Source organism: Globicephala melas, chromosome X (genome assembly GCF_963455315.2).
Source record: "Globicephala melas chromosome X, mGloMel1.2, whole genome shotgun sequence".
NCBI classification, from domain to species: Eukaryota; Metazoa; Chordata; class Mammalia; order Artiodactyla; family Delphinidae; genus Globicephala; species Globicephala melas.
Window position 1 is genome coordinate 111,744,520 of NC_083335.1, and position 19,985 is coordinate 111,764,504.

Below are 19,985 nucleotides of genomic sequence, written 5' to 3' on the forward strand. Positions count from 1 at the left end.
CGTTGCTGCGTGCGGGCTTTCTCTAGCTGTGGTGAGCAGGGGCTACTCTTCTTTGCGGTGCCCGGGCTTCTCATTGCGGTGGCTTCTCTCGTTGCGGAGCATGGGCTCTAGGTGCACAGGCTTCAGCAGTTGTGGCTCGTGGGTTCTAGAGCGCAGGCTCAGTAATTGTGGCACATGGGCTTAGTTTCTCCACGGCATGTGGGATCTTCCCGGACCAGGGCTCGAACCCGTGTCCCCTGCATTGGCCGGTGGATTCTTAACCACTACGCCACCAGGGAAGCCCCAGGATACTATTGAAAATCACTCATCAGGGAATTTCCTGGTGGTCCAGTGGTTAGGACTCCGGCTTCCACTGCAGGGGGCACAGGTTCAATCCCTGGTCAGGGAACTGAGATCCCACGTGCTGTGCGGTGCGGCCAGAAAAAAAAGAAAATCACCCATCATATCAAGAGCCAGGAAAATCACAGTATGATGTTGGAATTATCTGACGAGGAGTTTAAAGTAGCCATAACAATAACAAAACAAAACTTCAACAAGCAATAACCAATTCTCTTGAAACAAATGAAAAAATAGAAAATCTCAGCAAAGAGCTATGTTATGGGAAAGAATTAAATGGAAATCTTCTAACTGAAAAATATACCAAAATTTTAAAAACTTGCTTGATGGGGTTTCCCTGGTGGCGCAGTGGTTAAGAATTCTCCTGCCAACTCAGGGGACATGGGTTCGAGCCCTGGTCCGGGAAGATCCCACATGCCACAGAGCAACTGAGCCCGTGCGCCACAACTACTGAGCCTGTGCTCTAGAGTCCACGAGCCACAAGTACTGAGCCTGCATGCCACAACTACTGAAGCCTGTGTGCCTAGAGCCCGTGCTCCGCAACAAGAGAAGCCACTACAATGAGAAGCCCACACGCTGCAACGAAGAGTAGCTCCCACTCACCACAACTAGAGAAAGCCCGCACGCAGCAATGAAAACCCAATGCAGCCAAAAATAAATTAAAATAAATAAATTAAGAAAAACTTGCTTGATGGACTCAATAGTAGAGTAAATATGCCAGCAGATATAATCAATGAACTTGAGGAAAAATTAATAAAATTTACCCAATCTGAAAAAGACAGAAAATAGATTAGAAAAAAATGAAGAGACTCTTGGGTACCTGTGAACAATAAGAAAAGATCCAACATTCATGTCATTGGAGTCCCAGAAGAAGAGGAGAAAGAGAGCGGGGCTGAAAGAATATTAGAAGAAGTAATGATGTAAAACACCCCAAATTTAGCAAAAGAAAACATAAAGATACAAGAATCTGAGCAAACCCCAAACAAGATAAATTCAAAGAAATTCATATTCACACACCGTAGTTAAACCTCTGAAAACTAAAGGCAAAGGTAAAATCTTGAAAGCAGCCGGAGAGAAATGATGATTACCTATCATCAGGGAACACCAATTCGAATGACAGTGGATTTCTCACCTGAAACCATGGAGGACAGAAGGAAGAGGTACAATATATTTCAAATTCTGAAAGGAAGGAACTGCCAACCCAGAACATCCTTTAGGTGAGAAGGGGATTCAAGGCATTCGAAGATGAAAAACATTAAGAGAATTTGTTGCTACCAGACCTACTCTTAAATATTGGCAAAAGGATGTCCTTCAAGCAGAAATGAGCTTATAAAAGAAGGAATCTTGAAGCATCAAGAAGGAAGAAAGTTCATTTTGTATGCTGAAACTTTACTGAATGTTTATTATTACTTCTAACAGTTTTTTTTGTGGAGTGTGGGATTTTCTATATATAGGATCATGACATCTGCAAACAGAGATAATTATACTTCTCTTTTTCCAATGTAGATGCCTTTTATTTCTTTTTCTTGCCTAATTTCTCTGGCTAAGATTTCCAGTGCTTTCTTAAATAGAAGTGGTGAGAGTGGTCATCCTTTTCTTATTCCTGCTCTTACAGGAATTGCATTTACCTTTTCACCCTTGGGTATGATGTTAGCTATGGGCTTGTCATATATGGTCTTTGTCATGTTGAGATACATTCCTTCTATACCTAATGTGTTGAGAGTTTTGATCATGAAAGGATGTTGAATTTTTTCAGATGCTTTTTCTGTATATGTTGAGATGATGTGGTTTTTATCCTTCATTCTGTTATGTGATGTTTATCACACTTGTTGACTTGTGTGTGTTCAACTATCTTGTATCCAAGGGATGAACTCCACTTGATCGTGGTGAATGATCCTTTTAACATGCTGTTGAAGTCGGTTGCTAGTATTTTGTTGAAAACTTTTGCATTGTGTTCCTCAAGAATATTGGCCTGTGATTTTCTTTTCTTGTAGTGTACTTGTCTGGCTTTGGTATCAGAGTAATGCTGGCATAATAAAATGAGTTTGGGAGTGTTCCTTCCTCCTCAACTTTTTGAAAGAGTTTGAGAAGGACTGACATAAATTCTTCTTTAGATGGTTGATAGAATTCACCAGTGAAGCCATCTGGTCCTGGGATTTTCTTTGTTGAGAAGTTTTTTTATTACTGATTCAAACACCTTAATCATTATTGGTCTGTTCAGATTTTCTATTCGTGATTCAGTCTTGGTAGGTTGTACGTTTCCAGAAACGTATCCATTTTTTCTAGGTTGTCCAATTCACTGGCACATAATTTTCATAGTAATCTCTTATGATCCTTTGTATTTCTGTGGTATCAGTTGTAATGTCTCCTCTTTCATTTATAATTTTGTTTGAGTCTTCTCTTTTTTTTCTTAGTCTAGCTAAAGGTTTTTCAACTTTACCTTCACAAAAAAACCTCAGTTTTATTGATCTTTTTATTGTTTTTTCTAGTCTTTATTTCATTTATTTCTGCTCTTATCTTTATTACTTACTTCCTTGAACAACAGAAAGAGCAGAATATGGGTGAATATGGATGAATACAATAGACTGTCCTCATGAATTTTATAAGTTATATTTTACAATCGAAACAAAAGTCATAACACCGTCTGATACTCAAGACAACGGTATTTGAAAGCAGTGAGAGTAAAAGAGACCTAATGGAAGTAAGATTTCCACACTTTACTTGAAGTGGCAAAATGCTGATCTTTGACAAAGAAGCAAACGCAATACAATGGAGTAAAGATAGTCTCTTCAACAAACGGTGCTGCCGCTAAGCTTCCAGAGCCTAAACAGTGCCTGGCACATAGTAGGTGCTCAACAAATATTTGTTAAATGAATAAATGAATGATTTAAAAAGTCAAAGAATGACCCTTACTCCAACGCCAGTGGACAATCCAGAACTCTAATGCCAGTCAGCAATCCAGTAGACTTGAAAGATTATGCTCCCTAATGGTGATTATTCTGTAACGAAATCATTTTTAAATTCTAAAGAAACCCCAAAAAACAAAAAAACAAATGGTGCTGGAACAACTGAACATCACATGCAAAAAAAATCACACAGACCTTACACCTTTCGTAAAAATTAACTTAAAATGGATCCTAGACCTAAATGTAAAATGCAAAACTATGAAACTCCCAGAAGATGACACAGGAGAAAACCTAGATGCCCTTGGAAATGGCAATGGCTTTTAGATACAACACCAAAGGCACGATTCATGAAAGAAATAATTGGTAAGCTTCATTATAAGTTAAAAGCTCTGCTTTGCAAAAGACAATGTCAAGAGAATTAGAAGATAAGCCACAGCCTGGGAGAAAAGGTCTACAAAAGGCACATCTGATAAAGGACAGTTATCCAAAATATACAAAGAACCCTTAAAATTCTACCATAAGAAAACAACCCAATTAAAAAATTGACCAAAGACCTTAACAGACACTTCACCAAAGAAGATATATAGATGGCAAATAAGCATATGAAAAGATGCTCCACATCGTATGTCATAAGGGAAATGAAAATTAGAAAAACAATGAGATACCACTACACACCTATTAAAGTGGCCAAAATCTGGAACGCTAACAACACCAAATGCTGGTGAGGGTGTAGAACAACAGGAATTCTCATACACTGCTGGTGGGAATGCAACATGGTATAGCTACTTTGGAAGATAATTTGGTGGTTTCTTACAGAATTAAACATACTCTTACCATAGGATCCAGCAACCCTACTCCTTGGTATTTACCCAAAAGAGCTAAAAACTTATGTCTGCACAAAAACCTGCACATGGATGTTTATAGCAGCTTTATTCATAATTGCCCAAACTCTGAAGCAACCAAGATGCCCTTCAGCAGTTAAACAGATAAATAAACTGTGGTACAGCCAAACAGTGGAATATTATTCAGCACTAAAATGAAGTGACCTGTAGGCCGTGAAAAGACATGGAGGAAACTTAAATGCCTATTATTAAGTGAAAGAAGCCAATCTGAAAAGGCTAAATATTGTATGATTCCAACTATATGACACTTTAGAAAAGGCAAAAACTATGGAGACGTTAAAAAAATCAGTGGTTGCCAAGAGGTGGGGGTCAGAAGAGAGATGAATGGGTGGAGCACAGAGGATTTTTAGGGCAGTGAGAATACTCGGTATGTTTATGACGATGGATACATGTCATTATACATTTGTCAAAATTCATAGAATGCACAACATCAAGAGTGAAATCTAAGGTAAATCACAGGCTTTGGGTGATTATGATATGTCAGTGTAGGTTCTCCAGTTGTAACAAATGGACCCCTCTTGTGGGTGATGTTGATAATGGCAGAGGCTATGCATGTGTGAGGGAAGGAGGTATATGGGAAATCTCTGTACCTTCCTCTCAATTTTGTTGTGAACCTAAAACTGCTCTTTAAAAAAGTAAGTCTTTTCACAGACCTACTAGAGAATGGACTTGAGGATACGGGGAGGGGGAAGGGTAAGCTGGGACGAAGTGAGAGTGGCATGGACATATATACACTACCAAACGTAAAATAGGTAGCTAGTGGGAAGCAGCCGCATGGCACGGGGAGATCAGCTCAGTGCTTTGTGACCTCCTGGAGGGGTGGGATAGGGAGGGTGGGAGGGAGGGAGACGCAAGAGGAAGGAGATATGGGGACATATGTATATGTATAACTGATTCACTTTGTTATAAAGCAGAAACTAACACACCACTGTAAAGCAATTATACTCCAATAAAGATGTTAAAAAAGTCTTTTAAAAAATAAATCAATGAAATCTATCATATCAATAGAATAAAGAAGAAAAACCAAATAATCAATATTAATTGATGGAGAAAATACATTTGACAAAATTTAATACTCATTCATGATATAAGCTCTCAGCTTTGTTCCTTCTCAAGATTGCTGTGGCTATTTGGGGTCTTTTGTGGTTCCATAAAACTTCAGAATTGTTTATTCCACTTCTGTGGAAAATGCCACTGGAATTTTGATAGGGATTGCATTGAATCTGTAGATCACTTTAGTTAGTGTGGACATTTTAACAATATTAATTCTTCCAATCCATGAACATGGGATATCTTTTCATTTATTTGTGTCTTCTTTAGTTTCTTTTCATCATTGTCTTATAGTTTCCCATATATAGATTGTTCACCTCCTTGGTTAAATTTATTCCCGGGAATTCCCAGGCGATCCAATGGTTAAGACTCCACATTTTCACTGATGAGGGCCCAGGTTTGGTCCTTGGTCGGAGAACTAAGATCCCACAAGCCTCGTGGCACAGCAAAAAAAAAAAAAAAAATTATTCCTAAGTATTTTCTTCTTTTCGACTCTATTGTAACTGGGATTGTCTTCTTAATTTCTTTTTCAGATAGTTTGTTGTTAGTGTATAGAAACACAACTGATTTTTATACGTTGATTCTTTTATCTTGCAACTTTACTGAATTTATTAATTCTAACGGTGTTTTGGTGTAGTCTTTAGGGTTTGCTGTGTGTAAGGTCATGTTATCTGCAAACAGAGGCAATTTAATTTCTTCCTTTTGGATTTGGATGCCTTTTTTTTTTTACATCTTTATTGGAGTATAATTGCTTTACAATGGTGTGTTAGTTTCTGCTTTATAACAAAGTGAATCAGTTATACATATACATATGTTCCCATATCTCTTCCCTCTTGCGTCTCCCTCCCTCCCACCCTCCCTATCCCACCCCTCTAGGTGGTCACAAACCACCTAGCTGATCTCCCTGTGCTATGCGGCTGCTTCCCACTAGCTATCTGTTCTACGTTTGGTAGTGTATATATGTCCATGCCACTCTCTCACTTCGTCCCAGCTTACCCTCCCCCCTCCCCATATCCTCAAGTCCATGCTCTAGTAGGTCTGTGTCTTTATTCCCGTCTTACCCCTAGGTTCTTCATGACATTTTTTGGTTTTTTCTTAGATTCCATATATGTGTGTTAGCATACGGTATTTGTCCTTCTCTTTCTGACTTACTTCACTCTGTATGACACACTCTAGGTCCATTGGACGCCTTTTATTTCTTTTTCTTGTCTAATTGTTCTATCTAGGACTTGCAGTACTATGTTAAATAGAAATAGTGAGAGTGGACACCGTTCTGTTATTCCTAATCTTAGAGGAAAAGCTTTTAGCTTTTCATTGTTGTGTATGATATTAACTGAAACACAGGGAAAAAGCTCCTTGACAGTGGTCTTGGCAGTGATTTTTTTTATATGACATCAAAAGCAAAAGCAATAAAAGCAAAAATAAACAAGCAGGAGTACATCAAACTAAAAAGCTTCTAGACAGCAAAGGAAACAATCAACATAATGAAAAGGCAACCCGTGGAATGGGACAAAATATTTGCAAACCTTATATCTGAGGTATATAATATGAGAGGTTAATATCCAAAATATATAAGGATCTCACACAACTCAATAGCAAAAAAAAAAAAAAAAAAAAAATCACAACCTGATTTAAAAATGGGCAAAGGATGTGAATAGACATTTTCCCAAGGAAGACATACAGATAGCCAACACATATATGAAATGATGCTCAACATCACTAATCGTCAGAGAAATGCACATCAAAACCACGAGATATTGCCTCACATCTGTTAAGACAGCTATGATAAAAAATACAGCAGGTAACAAATATAGGCAAGGGTGTGGAGACAAGGGAACCCTCGTGTACTGTTGGTGGGAATGTAAATTGGTGCAGCCATTATGGAGAACAGTATGGAGTTTCCTCAAAAAATTAAAAATAGAACTACCCTATGAACTCTCACTTCTGCGATTTGTTTGTCACGATTATGACATACATTTATTTTGTATTAAATAAAAGACACACACATAAATAAAATGCAAACATTATGATTTAATTAATAAGTGAGTGAAAGCAGTAAACTCACAATTCCCTTAGGTATACGAGGAGAGGGCACACAAATAAAAATGGCCCGTCTCCCTAGAATCAGTGAAATATAATTTAAAACAAAATGAGACAAATATTTTGGTGTAGCCTAGTGAGTACTCATAAGGCAAGTACTCTCAGAGCTCCTATTTGGGGTTGTAAGTGGAACATCCTTTTTCTTTTTTTTTTTTCTGTACGCGGGCCTCTCACTGTTGTGGCCTCTTCCGTTGTGGAGCACAGGCTCCGGACGCGCAGGCTCAGCGGCCATGGTTCACGGGCCCAGCCACTCTGCGGCATGTGGGAACTTCCCGGACCGGGGCACGAACCCGTGTCCCCTGCATTGGCAGGCGGACTCTCAACCACTGCGCCACCAGGGGAGCCCTGGAACATCCTTTTTAAAATCAGTTTGGCAACATGTAAGTGTTTCTGTGTCTGCCCCAGAAATATTACAGCTGTGTATTTATTCTGAGAAATAATTATTAATAGGAAACATTGATATACACAAAGATACTAATTGTAGGGTTCTTTACAACAGCAGAATCTGGAAATAACCTACACTTCCAAAGTAGGGCAAAAGCTAAGTATATGGTGATGAATCCACTTAATAAAATTATTCATTGAACCATTGAAAATGTTTATTTTGATTATGTAATATTATTAGAATGCTAGTGGAAATACTTATTAGTTGAAGATATTAAGAGACAAAAGCAGGACTAAAATTATATACAATATTATTTCACTTGAGTAAGTGCTCTAAGGAGAAAAACTTGAAGGGAATATACAGATATTTGAGAGTGGGTGTGATTGAATGTTTATACTGAAGATAGAATAGCCTTTTACACTTATATTTAATTTTTAATGAATGTTATAATGAAAAATCGTTTTTAAAAGAATAAATTATATGTATTGTACAGTACTTCTACGTTAAACGTGAATATTTTCTAAAGCAATAATGTATTTTTTAAAAGGTCGCCTCTATTTGCAAATAATATGTTCGTTCTTCAAAAAAACAAAAACAACCACTATAAATCTCTAACGAGGACCCATCTAATAGGAGTGAAAGAGATAATCCAGGATGGTGGTAGTCTGCAATTTATGCAAATGCTCTTGTCATGTTTGGGGGCGGTCTCTTTAAGGCAGGATGTCAGTGAATGAGAAACCAGCTCTATCCTATACAGACAGCAATGTGGACCTCAGAGACTGATGGGGATGCTGGTGAGTGAGGTTTGGTGGTGGAGCTCTATTTCCCATGCAAGTCATGAGAGCTATGCAGAGAAACAGACCCAGAAGCCTAATCCTAGGGCTGGGGCCAATGTGGGGGAGGGTCGTGGAGAGGACGACCTGGTGAATGCTGTGACCTGGTGAATGTGGCTGAGCGATGCCTCAGGGGCACTGGGAGAAGCCAGCTTCATCTCAGATCCTCACACTGGTGGTCTGGCTCAGAAATGAGGCAGGGATAATCCTAGGAGTGAAGAGCATTGAGATTCACCTGGAGGGGCCAAGGTAGGCAGGGGCTGATGGAGAGTTATCTCGTGAGAGCACTTGGATGTTGACCCGTCAGAGAGGCCACAAATGCCAAGGACAGCGATGCAAACTGCTAGCCATCCTAGCCAGAGAGATTTTTACTCCTGCTCTCTTTGCCTCCTTCTATAAAATTGTTCTGTTCATAAAATTCTGTGATTTGAGAAATTTCCCAACTGAAGAAAAAAGAAATGATTGAAGTCCGTTCTGTATTATACATTGATGTCCTGTTCAAAATGAATGACCTTGCAACTCCTTTTACCCTTGAAATTATAGCAACAGAAACCTTGTCAGTTCTGTTGGAGAGACTTGCCACTCTTGAATCGGACAAACCTGACAGTCCATCCACACACTGGAGCTGCAGGAGGGTGCAGTGCATTTTGCGGCATAAACCATTTGTGAAATTGATGGCTGTGTTCTCGTTTGTTTATAAGCTGCGTGCTAGCTAGGTCAAATAGGGTGTATCTATGGGAGAGCTAGCTAATCACTCCCAACAGCCGATGGTTGGATGGCTGAGAAGGCCCTCAGTTACTCGAGACAACTGCAGAGATAGAATCTTGTCCTGACCACAGCCCCAGGCACAGGGGACTGTGGTTTTCAGTGACTGGGGATATTAAGGGGCCACTGTTTGTTGTCCCCTTTACCATGAACACTCATGCCTTGGAGTGTCTCAGCAGTTATTTTTTAGGATGGTTTTGGCTAATATTCTAATTGTCAGTGCTCAGTTACTCCAGGGTAACTTTGTCGATTTTTCCTTTCTTATTGGGAGATCAGTCTGGCTCATTTGTGAAAGGATCTTTAAGAAAGGAAAAGGTGAGTCTGACGCCTGGAAAGAGAAGAGGAGTTGGCAGGTGTAAAGGTGTGTGTGTGTGTGTGTGTGTGTGTGTGTGTGTGTGTGTGTGTAGTTCTCTGAGCATCATTTTCCCCATCGAAAGGCTGGGCGGTGTGGGACCATCTCTGAGCGAGCCTATCCTTGGTCCTTTGTGTGCCAGTATTTCGACGACACTCATGTCATAGTTGGCATTGTTATCCCATCCAGCAAATTAAGTTGCCTCTCCAAAACCAAATCTGCGTCTGTTTTCCACTTAACCAAAATCCACTGCCTTATTGTTTCACGCCCCTGAGTCCAACTCTCTCTCCCAGCTCTAATTTTCGTTTCTGGTCCTTTCCTGGTGACGAATGTGCATGCTACTCTGTCTCATGCAACCTGGCTTCTCACTTGGCTTGTACAGGGCTCTCCATTGATTTGGACAAACCCTGAAAGCCTCAGGTGATGATCACCTGGCTTCAACCCCCAAACTCACTCAGTCCACATCCTCCCACCACATGGAAAAAGAAAGTGCATTTGACAGTTGTAAGACTTGTACAAGATGGGGAATATTGATGCTCCTTAGTAATAAGACCAAAGCACTTACTGAGTGAGGGGAGATAATCATGGATTTAACCGTTACCTTTTTTTAGATTTATTTTTAATATATTTATTTTTATTGAAGTATACTTGATTTACAATGTTTCAGGTATACAGCAAAGTGATTCAGTTATACATATAACTATATTATATACACATAATATAACTATATATATATATTCTTTTCCAGATTCTTTTCCGTTGTAGGTTGTTACAAGATATTGAATATAGTTCCCTGTGCTATCCAGTAGTTCCTTATTTATTTTATACTTAGTAGCGTGTATCTGTTCATCCCAAACTCCTAGTTTATCCCTCCCCACCTTTCCCCTTTGGTAACTGTAAGTTTGTTTTCTATGTGTCCGCGAGTCTATTTCTGTTTCGTAAATAAGCTCCTTTGTATCATTTTTTTAGATTCCACATATAAGTGATATCATATGGTATTTGTCTTTCTCTGACTTACTTCACTTAGTATGATCATCTCTAGGTCCATCCATGTTGCTGCAAATGGCATTATTTCATTCTTTTTTATGGCTGAGTAATATTCCATTGTATATATGTACCACATCTTCTTTATCCATTCCTCTGTCGATGGACGTTTAGGTTGCTTCCATGTCTTTAACAATTACTTGTCGAAGTCCTCCTACATAAAGAGAACTAAAGTAGGTTTTGTGGGAGATGTAAGCCATGGGTCCTCCCTTGATATTGACAGTCAAGTCAGAAAGACAAGACATAAGGGTGATAGCAGCTACTGCTGGTACAAGGGATCCAAGTCCAAAGAGAGAACCTTGCTGGCTCAAAGCCACTCAGAGCAGTGAGAGGACAGGAGATAGAAACAAATTCTCCTGACCCTGGGCGCAGGACTCTTAGCGCTCTGTCAGAGTCAGGAGAGTGCCTCCAAGATGCTGCTAGTGTGAAAGCCACCACGTGCACAGTGGGCTTCCAAATTCAGCAAAGCCATGTACTTCAACCACGTTCCAGTTCAGATCATTTTCTGCACTTGTCTTCAATCAAATTAAAATATCAATTACTGACCTACTTCCTCCCTCCACTTATTTTTGTTAGATCTCTTGATTTCAGAACAGCCCTTACCCCTTATCTGGGACTCAAGCAAAACAAAACAAAATAAAAACAATCCTGTAATCCTGCATGTACGTCTTATGACGCTTTCAGTTGCAAGCAGTAGAGACCTGACTCAAAGAAGAAGCTTTGAAGCAGTGTAATGATGTACGTAATAGGAAGTGCAAGTTCAGGTGGCCCCAGAGGTGGCTGGTTGTTCTAGCAAGTTCAGTAACATCCTCACAGTTCCAGGTTCTTTCTCTGTTTCTGTTGTGCTGCCTTGAGCATCAGCTCCCTCCTAGCATCATAGTGACCATCCATCCTGCTTTGCTGGGAAAACCCAGTTTATGCCTTTTGCCCTGACATAATTAGCAACAGCAACCCCTTTCATCCTCAGTAGTGTCCCTGTTTAGATGATCAATTATATGGTCACCTGCATCGTGTTCTTGCTGCCAGTTGCAACTATGGTTACATTGTCTTCACGTCCATTGGGAGAGGGTGGTACTCTCTCCTGGAATGGTAAGAACTTACCCATAAAGCCCCCAGCAGATCTCTCCTCTCATCTGTTTGGTCCAAGTTATAGCAGGAGGGATGCAATTAGCCTCAGATCAAACAGACCCCACCCTAAAGTTAGGATCAAATTTAAGCTACATGATTTCATAGGAGAGGGATGGATACCTGAACAGCATTAGGTTTCTGTTAGGAAAGAGGAATGGAGAATGCAGAATGGAGCAGCCACAAGCAATGCCCTTTCTAATAAGCCTCCTTCTTGCTCTTAACAATTTACCCAAATCCTCTGAAATCAAATGTCCCCTGATTGAGACTACACAGAGCTACAACTGGACTGTGAGAGACTTCCGTGCCTGGCAGGGACGGTACCTCATTACTCCGGGTGTTGTAGCATGTAGCTTATTACTGTAAAGTAATAGCTGTTTGAGATACGCTTGTCGATTGCCTAACTGAAGGACCACTCACAAACCCTTTGATTCACTCTTTGCTAAAATTATCAAAGATTTCACATGGACTCTACTGTGGTCTTTGGATAAAATCAGAGCATAAGAAATTTCGTATGAAATCTCTGAATGAAGAATACTGAAGCCCCCATGCCGACCACATTAGAAGTTGCTGTTCTATCAAAATTGTCAAAGCCTTTCCCTTACCCTGTGGCTCTGTATATTCCTTAGGTTAAAATGTCATTGCAGCTGGACTGTCTCTCTCAATGCTCTTCATCCTCTTTCCCGGAGCCTGGGTTGGATTTCAATCCTCTGTGATTTAATTACCCCTTGCATTTTTTTTTTACCAGTATTTGTCCCTTTTGCATTGTGACTATGTTTTCAAATGCCTGCCTTGTTCAATCACTTAATCATCCAGTAAATATTCTTGACCACAGAAAAATTTTTAAAGAGTTTCGATTTTAAATACATTATTCAACTTCAGTAAAATATAGGCCCCTTAAGAATTTCTTTTAAGCAGTGGACCCTTTCCCCCAGTCACATTCATACCTATGAGCGTTAACTGACATCAACAACTTCATGGCTTCCAGGAACTCTTACAGAAATCCTCAACAGTGTTCATGCAGATCAGATCAAATCACGTTGGCATGGCCCAGGGTGATGGGCTCAGTCAACAACTCAAGTCACATGTGTCTTCTGCGGCGCTCGTCAACACCCACTGCTTCGACCAACACCCAGAGCCCAGTAACTCCCTAATCTAGGTCTGCAGCTTAGATTTTGAACTCCAAAATCTAGGCAAATGCCTGTTGGGCTTCTCTATGTGGCTACCCAACAAGTACTTCCAACTCAAGATGTCCTAACCAGAGCTCCCTGGAGCGCACACTGACCGTGCTCCAGCCCCCTCCCTGGGATGCTACCATTTTAACGTGCTTCACAGACGTCCAGCTGCCAGTATCTTCTCCCTGTACCCGAGAAGGACTCGCTGCCTACGCTGGGTCGCAGGTCAAAAGTGCCAGGAACTCAGCACCCCCTGGGCCCTTAACCAGCTTCCTCACCTCTTGATGGGACAATTCTGAAGTGAGTGTTTTTCATCGTGTCCAAGAGTTTGCCTGTGGGATTAAGCTGCAGCTGCCCATGGTAGAAATTGGCCTTGATAACATCCCCGCTATTGGCTGCCGCCCCTCTCTCTCCCTTCTCTACTCCCCTACCAGCGTTTCCTTCACTTTCACATTCAGGATCCGCTTCTGGGGGGCCCTACAGCATTCATCATCTCCAGCCCCAAATCTGCCTCTCTTCCTAAGGACCTCTGTCTCAGTGATCACACCCTCACCCACTCTGTCACCCAATTCAGAAAGTCAGGCGTGAGTTACTCCAACTCCTGTTTCCTCCGGCACTAAGCCCTGTTGATTCTGTATCCCGAGCATCGCTTGACTCAAGTTCCGATCCTTCATCTCTGCTGGCACTGCTTTGACTCAAACTCCGATCATTGCTACAGTCTCTGTCACCTGGTCTCCCTGCTGCCAGTCTCACCCCCCTCCATTCAGCCCTTTACACTCAACACCAGAGTGATCATTCCTCAACCCACATCTTTCCTGGTCACTCCCTTGCTTAAAGTCCTTCAATGGCTCCCCACTGACTACAAGAAAAAGCTCCTTTACAGGACAGACCAGGGACCTCAACTGACCCCTAGCTTCCTCCACCCCTCTTTGCTGCTGTTCCTCACAGCCCCTGCTCCAGCCTCACAGAGTATTTGCAGCCTCCAGAACGTGCTTTGCATCCGAGCTTTGGTGCCTGCTGTTCACTTGTAATGACTTTTTCTTACTTTGAAAAACTCCCATTCATCTCTCTGCTCTGCTCTTGTCACCATCTCTATGCCATCTTTTCTGACTGCCCTGCTCCATGCCACTCCCACACAGTGATGGGCCCACTCCTTCGGGGTTCGCCTAGCCCGTTTTACAACTCCTCATGTACATATAGTGTCGCACTGTATTGTTAATAGCTTATTCACTGGCCTGTGAGCTCCTTGAGCTCAGCAACGTATGTTGACCATCTCTCTCACCGCAGTCCTTAGCTCAGTGACTGGCATAGAGCAGATGCTTCATAGATGTCTATTGGACACGTGAATGAATCACTCGTCTGGCGAGTATGTGAAAACTAGATTATTAATAGATGCTGTATTAGAGAAGCAGGATATAGATCAAGAATCAGATCTGAAATGGGAACTTTCCTGAGTCCTTATTTAAAATCACCAAATATTTGAATTATAGATCTCAAAAATCACCCTGATCAACCCTGAAAGATTTTTTTGCTTCTTTCCTGCTGTTTGGGCATGTCCTTTCCTCCCTCCATTTTCTGTATGAATGCAGCTCTTCCATATTAATGTCCTATTTCTGTCCCCAAACATCTCCTCCCCGCAATCCAGACCCTCCTTTATGGACTCCGCAAGGGCGGCCACAGTGAAAATACAGAGGGGTGCCACTGCACATTTCTCTGGAAATGGGGGCCCTGATGCCTGTTTATTATGCATTAATCTGAATCAATATAGTCCTTCCTGAAAACACAAGCACCTCAAAGGGCAGCAAATATGAATCACAACTGCCAGTGAGGATCAAACATTAACCCAGGGCTGTGATGAGGCCAACAAAAGAAATAGGCTAGTAATTGCCTTCCAGGATATCAGTCCCTACCTTATACACACATACCCCCTCAACACACACAAAACCTTTATGGATCTTTCAGCCATGAACTTGCCCGATTATAATTGCCCGGCTGTGTCTTTAGTTGTATTCAGGCTTGGTCCTGGCAACCGAGACCTCACGCACCTGACCCAAAGACTCAGTTCTGAGATCTATAGAGGAAGTTTTCGGTTTCTGAAATGGTTGAAGACGAATTCACAGACAAATATTTCCACAGGTATCATTAATGACTTGGAGCTGACTTAAAACTCCCAGAGGCTGACTGAAACAAGTAGGAACTGGTACTTTTTGTTGATATTCATTTCTATCAGTTCTTAAGCTTGCATTGTGTGTCTTTCTGCCCTTAAGTCGATTGGGTACTCCTTAGTCGAACTCTTTTTTTTTTTCAAAAGAGGAAATTCAGTATCAAGGAATGGTACCACCAGGGCTGACTTCTCCCTTAGGACCAGTAGGCACGGTGCCTGAGGCCCAAAATACTTCTCAGGGCCTCAGGGAAATGTTTTCATTTCTTTTAAAATCAGAAGAAAATGTGATCTTTGAGGTCGAAGAAGTTGTTTTAATATATAATATTAATTCATTCGTCTTCACACCAATGCAGTCGTAAAATGTAGTTTTTTACTATTTTTTCTATGGAGGAAAGAGTCCACAAAGGCAAAGGGCCCACGAAAGGTATAACGTGGTCCTGGTTTCTACCACACTATGCTTGCAACACGACAGGGTTAGAGTAGAACCTTTCAAACACAAGTTCAGGTGCCCATACTAATCATGAACTTGCCAGACTGCTCTCTATGTACTGTACCCTCTGGCCACCCCAAATTCTACAAGAGGGAAGTCATAGCCACTACTCATGTGAGTGTTGAAACTCAAGGAGGTTTGAACACGCAAAGGACAGCTAGATTCAGACTGCTCTCAGCTCTGATTCAAGTAATTTCTTCTCTGCCCTTCTCTCTCAAATGTCTGCATCCTGTTTTGATTACCAGAAAAAAAATCTTTTCACCTTTCGGGATTAATTAAACCAGTGGAGTTGCTTCCTTTGCCCTCTTAAAACATTTATAGGATTTAGGTTTTTTACTTTGTTTTAAAATGATCAATACTGCTACTGACACCTATGATTTATTTACTGGTTAGCGACCACATAGTCATCATCTCTGTAACGCCAGTTCTTAGCCCAGTGTCTGGCAAACACTAGGTGCTTAATAAATGTTAACATTAACAGATGAATCACCTTAAAGGCAAGTATGCGGAAATGAGATTATGTCTGTAGGCTAATTTTGTCTTTAATAATCTCACCCCTTGTGAGAAGGATCTCCGACCTGTATCACAATTGGCATTTTAGGAGGTGGTCGCTGGGCCCTCACCACCTCTCCGGCCTCCATCCACCAGCCACTTCCTCCCTCCTGGGCTATGTTCTCTCTCCTCTGCATCCTGGGGTCTGAAATGGTCCCCAGCCCGCCGGGAGGCAGCAGGGTCCCCGCTCCGCCGGCTCTCCCCGGCGTCGGCCCCGCCCCCCGCGCCCCGGCACCCCTTCCACCCGCCACCCCGCGCCTCCGACAGCCACGCCCTCCCCGTGGGCGAGATCACCTGTCCCTCCTCCGCCGCCGCCTCCTCGGGTACCCTTTCGCCCCCCTCCTGCTCCCCCTCCTCCGCCACCTCCCCCAAGCCCTCCCCTTCCCCGCCTCCTCCCACCCCTCGGTGTATATAGTAAAGGCCGGGCGCCGCACGCAGACACACTCGTCTGGACACAGGCGCACACACGCTCACGCACGACCGGCAGCAGCGGCGGCGACAGCAGCTCGGTGACAGCGGCGACGGCAGCTCCCACCGCTGCGCACCCCCTTCAGGCGGCCGGCGGCGAGGCCAGACCGGAGAGTTCCCGCACCCGCGACCACCCCTTGGCTTCCTGGAGGCGGCGGCCGCGATTGCAAGGTAGCGGCCGCGACGCCCCCGTGCGGGCCGGGGTACCCCCCCCGTGCCCTCCCCGCGCGGACCTGCCACCGGGACGCAGGGGGCGCGCCGGGCTGGGCGCGCCTGGCGGGGCCCGGCGCCCGGGGAGGGGCCTGCTCCCGGAGGCAGGACGGCGCCCGGAGGCCGGGGCCAGCGGGGAGGGCCGGGCGGGGGCGGGGACGCGAGCCGAGGCCGCCACCCGCGCGGCGTCCCCGGGCCCCGCTCCTGCTCCCGGCGCCGCGCACTGGCCGGCGGGGCTGGGGCCGGCCGGGGAGGCGGCGCCGGGCGGCGGGGCGGGGGCCCCGAAGTGGGTTTCGGGCCGCCACCGGCGCTGGCACCGGGCGCAGAGGGCGGCGCGCGGCGGACTCCGCGCCCGGGCATCGCACCCGGGCCGCCTTCGGCTCTGCCGCTCTGCCCTGGCCCGGAAAACCCGGCGCCTTCCAGGCCCTTCGAAAGATGGATTCTGTTGACGTATCTGGCGGCCCTGGCGAGCAGGGTGGAAAGTTGGGTTTTGCCAGATCTCACTGGGCTCGTCTTTGTGACGCTCGGCCAGCCCCGCATCCTTCCGGAGCTGGGTGAGTGTGCGTCGGCGCCCCGCGAGCCTTCGTGCCCCCCAATGCCCAGACCCGGGGTGGCCGCACCAGCTCGGGCTTTCTGCCATGTTAGGCACCGAGCAGCCTTCTCGCTGCATTTTTGCGTGCGTTTCAGCGGTGCCTTTTGCTGCGGAGGGAGTTCTTGCCTTCCTCCGCGTTGGCTTTTTCGGGGTTGGGGTTATGCTCTGTGTGTTTGCTTGTTTGCCGTTTAAAGCCCGACTATTGTTCAGGATAAGCTCCGCCTGGGTGGGGAAATGGCATCCCACCACAGTTGCCGGCGAGGGGGTAGAAATGTTGCCAAACAGCTGCTGCTTTGTTTTTCCCTGTCAGAAGTCCCTGGAGTGGGTTTGGGGCACGACGGATGGATGCAGAGAGGGATGGGGCACGGAAGAAGAAGGTGGCTGTGGAGGAGCGAATTGTCACCCACCCCAAGGCACGCAGTCAGCTTCCCTCTCTGCCTGCCAAACTTTTATGAATATTCCTTTTGTGATGGGGGAAGCTTAATGAATTCAGCCCAGTTTTCCAGGGAAAAGCAACCCGGCTTTAACAATGGTTTGAGAACTTAATCAATGAGAAAGGCAGGGGGAGGAGGAGGAGACGCTGACACCGTATCGGGGATGTGGCTGCTTCTTACAGAGTCAGGTAGGGGAGAGGTGGGCAGGGCAGGGCGCAGCGCCTGCGTGGCCGCGTTGCCGGAACTGTCAGCAGCTTTTACCTGTGCCCGCTGGAGCCACCCACCGTCGTTAGCCACCTCACGGTCTACCCAGAACTCGGCGACGGGGCTTGAGGGGCCGCTCGCGGCAGTGCGGGGGCGGCCCCCCTCATCTGGCGTTTTTAAGGATGTGTAAATATTTTGCTGAGGATAAGTGACATCAACAGAATGATATTCCGCAGAGCCCGGGTGTGCAGCGATGATAAATAGATACGGCCAAACAAAGTTTTGATAACCGCGGATTCTCAGGCTGGCTCTGTTTCATTTGGGTCTTTGTTTTTGTTGGTTTAGCATTATCTCTCATCCTCTAGTGCGAGCCCTTTATTTAGCTGATTCTTGGAAGCTGCTCTTTAGAACAGAGAGAAAAGCAGCCAGCAGGGAGAAAACAATTCTTAGCCTTGCGTGCATCGGGCAAGGTTTTGTGTGCTTTTCCCAAGGAATCTCCCACCGTTTTCTAGACGTCTCTCTTCCTCCTTTTGCGTCATCAGAATCGTTTGTTGATTGACCAAGAGACTTTTGATAACTTTGAAAATGTGTTGTGATATGCCTTTGTTCCAGTAGAGGGGTGGCAGCATGGGAGGAGGGCAGTGGGGCGCCTAGTGAATGGGAGCTGCTCACCCGAGCAGCATCATGTCCCTACCCACTGTTTTGTCCTCGGTGTTTTCTTCTCAAAGGGGAACACAGGGAGCTGTGCTACTTTCTGAAGGCGGGGTGGCTGGAAGGCTATAAGCCCGGTGGCATCCCAATTTCTCTGCCCCTTGGAAGCCCAGAGAAGCCACCTGCCCCCCACCCCACACACAATATCCTGTGAATGGGCGCTTCCGCCTCGTTCTGACAGATGCCCACTAGAGACGTCGACAAGGTGGCCGGGCACCACGAGCCAAGTCAGACTGGATCTTGGGGTACTGGCTGCTTTGGCACCAGCCCATGGTACCATTCGGCCCGCCAGAGAGGTCCTTTATCATGCAAAGAAGCCCCAGACCTCCACAGGTGAGTTTTGGCCCAGGAAAATCTGCCCGTCTCAGGAACAAATGAGAAAACAGCTTTCCAGGTGATGCCAATTGCCAATATGAGAACTCGGTTGATGGGCATTCTGGTCAAGAACTGTAAAATAAACGAATAAATGTCTTGTAGCCAGAAAACAGAGCCACCAAGACAGGACCCCTGAAATGGAAAAAAATAAGAAAAGAAAGAAAGAAGAAGGCTGGAAGGTGTGTGACGAGGTGTTGCTGGAAGCGCTATAGCACCAGAAGACCAATATAGCCCTAGCTATAATGACCTGAAAACTAGATAGGACTGGTCTCCCCAGAACCATCTGACCCAGAGTGGAGGTATTCTGTGTGTGCAGACATCCACACACAGTGTGCTCTGAATGTACAGGAAGAAAATAGCAAGTGTCTATTCTCTGGCTCCTCCTGTAACCTTAGATTCAGGGAAGGAGGGTAGTGGAGGGAAATAAGTCAAGAAGGAAATTAACATTTGTTGTTGCCCTCTGTCTGCCAGACACTTTACATGTGGGAAACCATGATGTAACAGAGGCATTATTTTACAGATAAGGAATCTGAGGCTCAGAGAAATTTCCAGTTGAGTGTCTGATTCCAGACTTCGGTGGTTATGACTTAAAGGGGCAACATGTTCCTCTACCCTTCCCCCAAGTCTCTTATTTATTTCTCCCGGAGACCGGAGTCCTCAGCCCCTACCAAATATAGTACCTAACTGGGGGAGGGGGGCACCAGTGAGGCAGCCCAGCCACCCAGGGTACATGCTTGTGTGCCAAGTAGATAGACCCCAAATAGCCCTTAACTATTTCAGATGCAAAGACTGTGCCTTTTCGTCTTGGAATT

At 44.5% G+C, this 19,985-nt stretch overlaps 1 protein-coding gene across 7 annotated transcripts in view; it reads left to right on the forward strand.

The window, feature by feature from the left end:
- Positions 1 to 19,985, forward strand: part of RAI2 (retinoic acid induced 2) — a 401,970-nt gene that overhangs the window by 324,986 nt on the left and 56,999 nt on the right. For 2 of the 7 annotated variants that reach the window (XM_070044717.1, XM_060292729.2), the window contains exon 1: positions 17,015 to 17,411. The exons of 2 other annotated variants lie outside the window; for them this stretch is intronic. The gene's annotated coding sequence lies outside the window, so the exon portion shown is untranslated. Of the gene's footprint in view, positions 1 to 16,592; positions 16,819 to 17,014; positions 17,412 to 19,985 lie in introns of those variants that run through there. 3 more of the 7 variants (XM_060292726.1, XM_070044716.1, XM_060292724.2) reach the window with 3 other exon arrangements.